Source organism: Berghia stephanieae, chromosome 4 (genome assembly GCF_034508935.2).
Source record: "Berghia stephanieae isolate SIO BIC M18660-M18661 chromosome 4, UCSD_Bste_1.3, whole genome shotgun sequence".
NCBI classification, from domain to species: Eukaryota; Metazoa; Mollusca; class Gastropoda; order Nudibranchia; family Aeolidiidae; genus Berghia; species Berghia stephanieae.
The window spans coordinates 56,277,760-56,282,759 of record NC_088363.1 but is presented as its reverse complement, the minus strand read 5'-3'; the positions used below and the strand labels follow the sequence as shown (position 1 = coordinate 56,282,759).

The 5,000-nt window shown below is 34.5% G+C and overlaps 1 protein-coding gene across 3 annotated transcripts in view; it reads right to left on the bottom strand.

Annotated features, from left to right (window-relative positions):
* LOC144970871 (sodium- and chloride-dependent neutral and basic amino acid transporter B(0+)-like) overlaps nucleotides 1-5,000 on the bottom strand; it is a 73,495-nt gene that overhangs the window by 46,509 nt on the left and 21,986 nt on the right. The gene's annotated exons all lie outside the window — the stretch shown is intronic.

Below are 5,000 nucleotides of genomic sequence, written 5' to 3'. Positions count from 1 at the left end.
AATATTGATATATTCATTTTAATTATTTTCTTTTTAAAATAGTGTTGGAGATCAACATTGTTCCGTACTGCCAATGTTAATTTTTTTTATCATCGAGCACAGAGTTACTGGCAAATCCAAAAATTGTAAAATTATATATTATTACAGACTGGTATACGAGTAACTTGCATATTTTTCAGCATAATTATTCTACCACCCGTTGACTCAAATTAAGACTAAGAAAATCTTCTAGGTCATAATACTCAGTCATAAATTGACCGTTGGATATTTTGCGCCTGCGAGTATAATTGATTCTACACAATTCTAACACACCTGCAACAAAAATAATGACGTCATATTAAACCTCTCTTGATACTATCGAGTAATAATAATCTATCTATTCTTATATAAAAAAATAGGATTGCCTGTCAACATTAGTCCGTTAAGCCAATGTTATATTTTTATAATCGGGCACAGAATTTCTGGCAAATCTAAAAATGATAAAACTATTTTTAACATGTTATTGATATAGGAGTAACTTGCAAACCTTTCTTAAATAAAGCGTTATTCTATTACCCGTGGACTCAATAAAGTTGCATCTTGTTACACGTTTATTTCCACACAGCAATATAATAAGTATAATAGATGACTGCCTGTTCATAACAGCCTTTATTTCACCGCAAATATTGCGGGTTCTCCTCTAGTTTTTTTTTTAAAAAAACATTAAGTATTTTCGCTATGATGTGCACAATCTTCGGATTATGAGAGGAAGAAGCAATATTATAAATGTGAACTATTATCAATTTACATTTACCAATACTTGTGCTTTCATGAATGATTCTAAAATGAGTCATGATCCTTAACAAATCGGGGTTTATACTAGATATAATTCCCAGTGTGGACTTAAAATCTGAAGTAGTATTTATTTAATATAAAAGAAATTTTGAAAGGACTATTGGCCTTAAAATCCTCTACCCCGCCCCATTCTCGTCAGTTCCGGTAGACATCAGATAAATATTAAATTATAATTATATCCTTTAACTTACCTTCTTCAAAAGGATAAAACACAAACACATAAACACACACACACACACACACACACACACACACACACACATTTAGATTTTCAAGTGAGATGACACTTTAAGGTATCTATCATTCTTGAACCTAGTCGTCAACCACAATGCTCCATTAAAAGACGTGGCATTCAACACAGTACGCCTACATAAAACAATCCTTCCCTGTGAAACGCCCCCTTGTACTGCAGACTTTTAAGCAAGAAAAAATTGTTAAAGTTTAATTTCAAACTTATATGTATGATATCTATGATATTTCCAAATAATAACCGTCACGAAATTTTTTTGTTTTTTTTTTCGACATATCAAAGTATTTATTTTACGGCAAATAAAAACAACTGTTTACAGTCAACAGTTATTGCGAAGTTACTTCCGCCATTTGTACAAAAGCAGCGATTACGATATTTAAACAAGAAATACTGATTAGCATTTCTCTCGCTTTGATCTTATGTGTGGAAACTACGACCGATATTATTCGTAGCTCGATTGTTGCTTTTTCTCCATGAGAAATAGTTTTTGATTAACTTTGAATTTAGGCGAGAGAAAATAGCGAAAGATAGTGCCTCCCTTAACTAATCATCAGTCAAGAAGAGTGTATTGATAGCGCCGATCTTCCTTTTCATCAAACGAAAAGAGCCACTTCCAGTATGACACAGTAATAACGGGAAATTCCTTATCGTTGGCCGTCTTTTCATGTCTATGATACTTCTCAAAGTTTTTAGAAAAATATTATGTGCGGCCAAACTTTTCAATCCAAGGTTAAAAATAACATGAGGTCAAAATAAGACGTAAGAAATTAGAGGTTTTCTTGTTAAAGGAACCGCATCCATTCTCCTCACTTGCCGTGCCCAATCGCTTTCTCTATGACCAAAGTTGTTAGATTGTTTTATTAAAGTCTCTTTATTTTTTTAATTACAAAAATATTTTAATGCCCAATACGAATAGTAAATCCATGGTGATATAGATCTAATGTTTTTTTTTTATGGTTTTCATTAATTTTCTGCTTATATTTTGACGTCAAAGAATTCACTGATTCACTGTTTTGTGGTTTTAACAAAAAGGCATCAATCAAATTTACAACCCAATATCTTTTCTTTTTAATTAAGGGTATCTGCGGCCAGCATCCTCAATAAAGCATATTAATATTCAACTTAGATGTCATAAAATCATTACTTTCCATCTCATTTCTCAATATGACCGTTACCACTAACTACTCAAATGTAAAATGAGTAACAGGTTGGTACTCTTGGTGTCTCCTCAAAAAAAGTCAAGTAACATCGCAGTCGTGGTGCCTCGTCTTTCATGTATTTCAGCATGGGGCTATTTTCAATTCGGTTTGATTACATTTAGTGGATAGTGAGTGGATAAAGCGCGTTGAATACGTTTAGTGGATATTGCTCTATAGACAGTATGTGCTTGGCTAAGAAGCTCACAACATTGCCATCCGGAAAAATAAGGGACCAACATACAAAACGATGTGTTACAGTAAACGTTTATAGTCTGGTTAATAAAGTTTAGTGAGAATTACTCACAAACATGGATGGCAAAAAAAAAAAAAACAATAACAAAGGCCTGAATGACGTCATCTTCGTTCTATCTATATATAAACGCTCAATTTCTTAAATTTGTTTTTAAAATATAAAAGCTAAGAGCTCCAGTTCATTGACGTGAATCCACACTGTAATCTAGCCCCGACTTCAACCTGATGCCATTCAAAGTATCGGGTAAGACTGACAAAAGAAGATTGCACACCGGCGGCTTCAAAGGCCAATATTAACTTGGGAATTACTTTTGCAGGGGAAAAAATCATCCACCACAGTAAAAACACAAGCTAATATTCATATTCAACGACAATGGGACCTAGCGAGGTCCTGGTTAAAACCATTTCTTTCAATAGAAAATAAGCTCTAGATAAGACCTAACCAGTAGCTCAATCCGTTAACACATTTACCAACCACACCGGGTATTAAAACAAGCATTCCAGATGCACAAATCAGAATAATAATTTGCAATATAAATCTACCCATTTAAAAGTACGCCTAACCAACGAGACATCATGATTACAATCGCCATTAAAACTTGCTTAAAAACCAGCGAGACAATTGAAATACTTGATTGACCTTACTGCCCGTACGTAATCTATCAATGAATCTGCTGACACACACGAATGCCGATTTAGGAGGCTCATTTCAGTAGACATGGGAGATGATTGGATATAATATCAATGACGCAATCTTCACCCATAACGCTATAGAAGGAATGAAATTGACGTCCCTCAGCTCTTTGCTATTGATTTTAGCAAGCCATTTTTATGACCAAGTCACTTGTACAGTCATTTGTGTAAACCGTAAAGAGGCGAGGAGAGAGAACACACCCTTGAGGGGCTCCTGTATTAGTAATTATTTTATTGGCTGATCATCAATAAAGATCAGATCATCCATCCTCGCTCTTTTACGTCCCGTAATCCTTAGAATCTGCCTTTACATCCTGTTACGTACCAAAGTAGTCATGTCATAATTTTATAATTCAGTGAGTAACCTTTCAGTAATTGTCTTTGGAAAGCCTGGTTACATACACGCTTGCAAGGAGTTTAGAACCGGAAAAGTAAAAGATGTGACTGTTTTTCTTTTGTTTGTTTTGTTTTGTCATATTAATTGGAATTAGGAAAAGGTAGTAACTGCCTTTTTACAATTTGCATAACATAAACACAACCCAGCTAGTGAGCAAATTTGTTATTTTAAAGAGAAACCATTGTAGTTATTTTCAAACCAAAATTAGAAAAAAAATATATCTACCTTAATTGTGTCAATACTTTAATATGTCGATCTGTACCTGATGCTTATTTTACAAAATTTGAGTTAAAACAAACGCCTTAACCCGTTAACTGCCGTACTCTGGAAAGACACGTAGTTAAAGTTTGGCCAGAAAAAATTGTTCGTCAAATATCGATCGATTTAAATGACCCCCATCTTGGTAAAATCTCTCAAACCTGGGACTTAAGGAAAAGCCTCGCGGGGTTCCAAGGTTTGATAGTTTTTGCCAAGATGAGGTTCATTTAAATTGATTGATATTAGAAGGACGAGTTTTCTGGCCAAATTTTTAAATACGTGTTATTCCATAGTAATTGATGTTATGCGTTTATGATAAATACTCATAACATCCACAAGCCGGATAAAACGTACAAACACACAAAACTATGTCAAACCTTTATAGTTTATAGTCGGATTGATACACTTTCGTGAGAACAAACTCATAAACACGGCTCGCTAAAAACAAAAACAAAGAGCTGAGTGTCGTCAATTTCGTTCCATCTATTGGTTAACGGATACCCTATAAGACACTAAAGGCGCGGCCAGCTATTCTATTAGTGCACAACATGGCCGACTATAGTTACGTCATGGTGCACAACAATCCTTAACGATGTCAATTCTGAATAATATATTCCCGGAGATTTTGTTCCCGTGTCTAATTCCGTTATAGATAGAATGCGCTTGGCCAAGGAGTTCACAACATTGCCATCCGGAAGTATAACGGACCAACACACAAACTCTGTGTAACCATGAACTTTTATAGTCGGGTTAATACAGTTTAGTGAGAACAACTCACAAACGCGGATGGCAAAAACAATAACAAAGGCCCAAGTGACGTCATCTTCGAACTATCTATAGTAATATTACGAGCTAATTAAATGAATTTATCACACACTAATTCATTATTTGGAAAAGTAACATCGACAAAGCGCTTTATAAAAATCTTTTTGGTCAAAAAAACTTTTATTTCATATATCAATGGATTGAAATAGCTCTAATCTTTCACACATTTCTAGAACCCAAGATTTCATTTACGATTTCCGTTTTTTGTGCGTGTGTGTGTGTGTGTGTGTGTGTGTGTGCGCGCGCGCGTTGTGTGTTTGTGTGTTTGTTGTTCTTTTAAAATTTTTGTTGT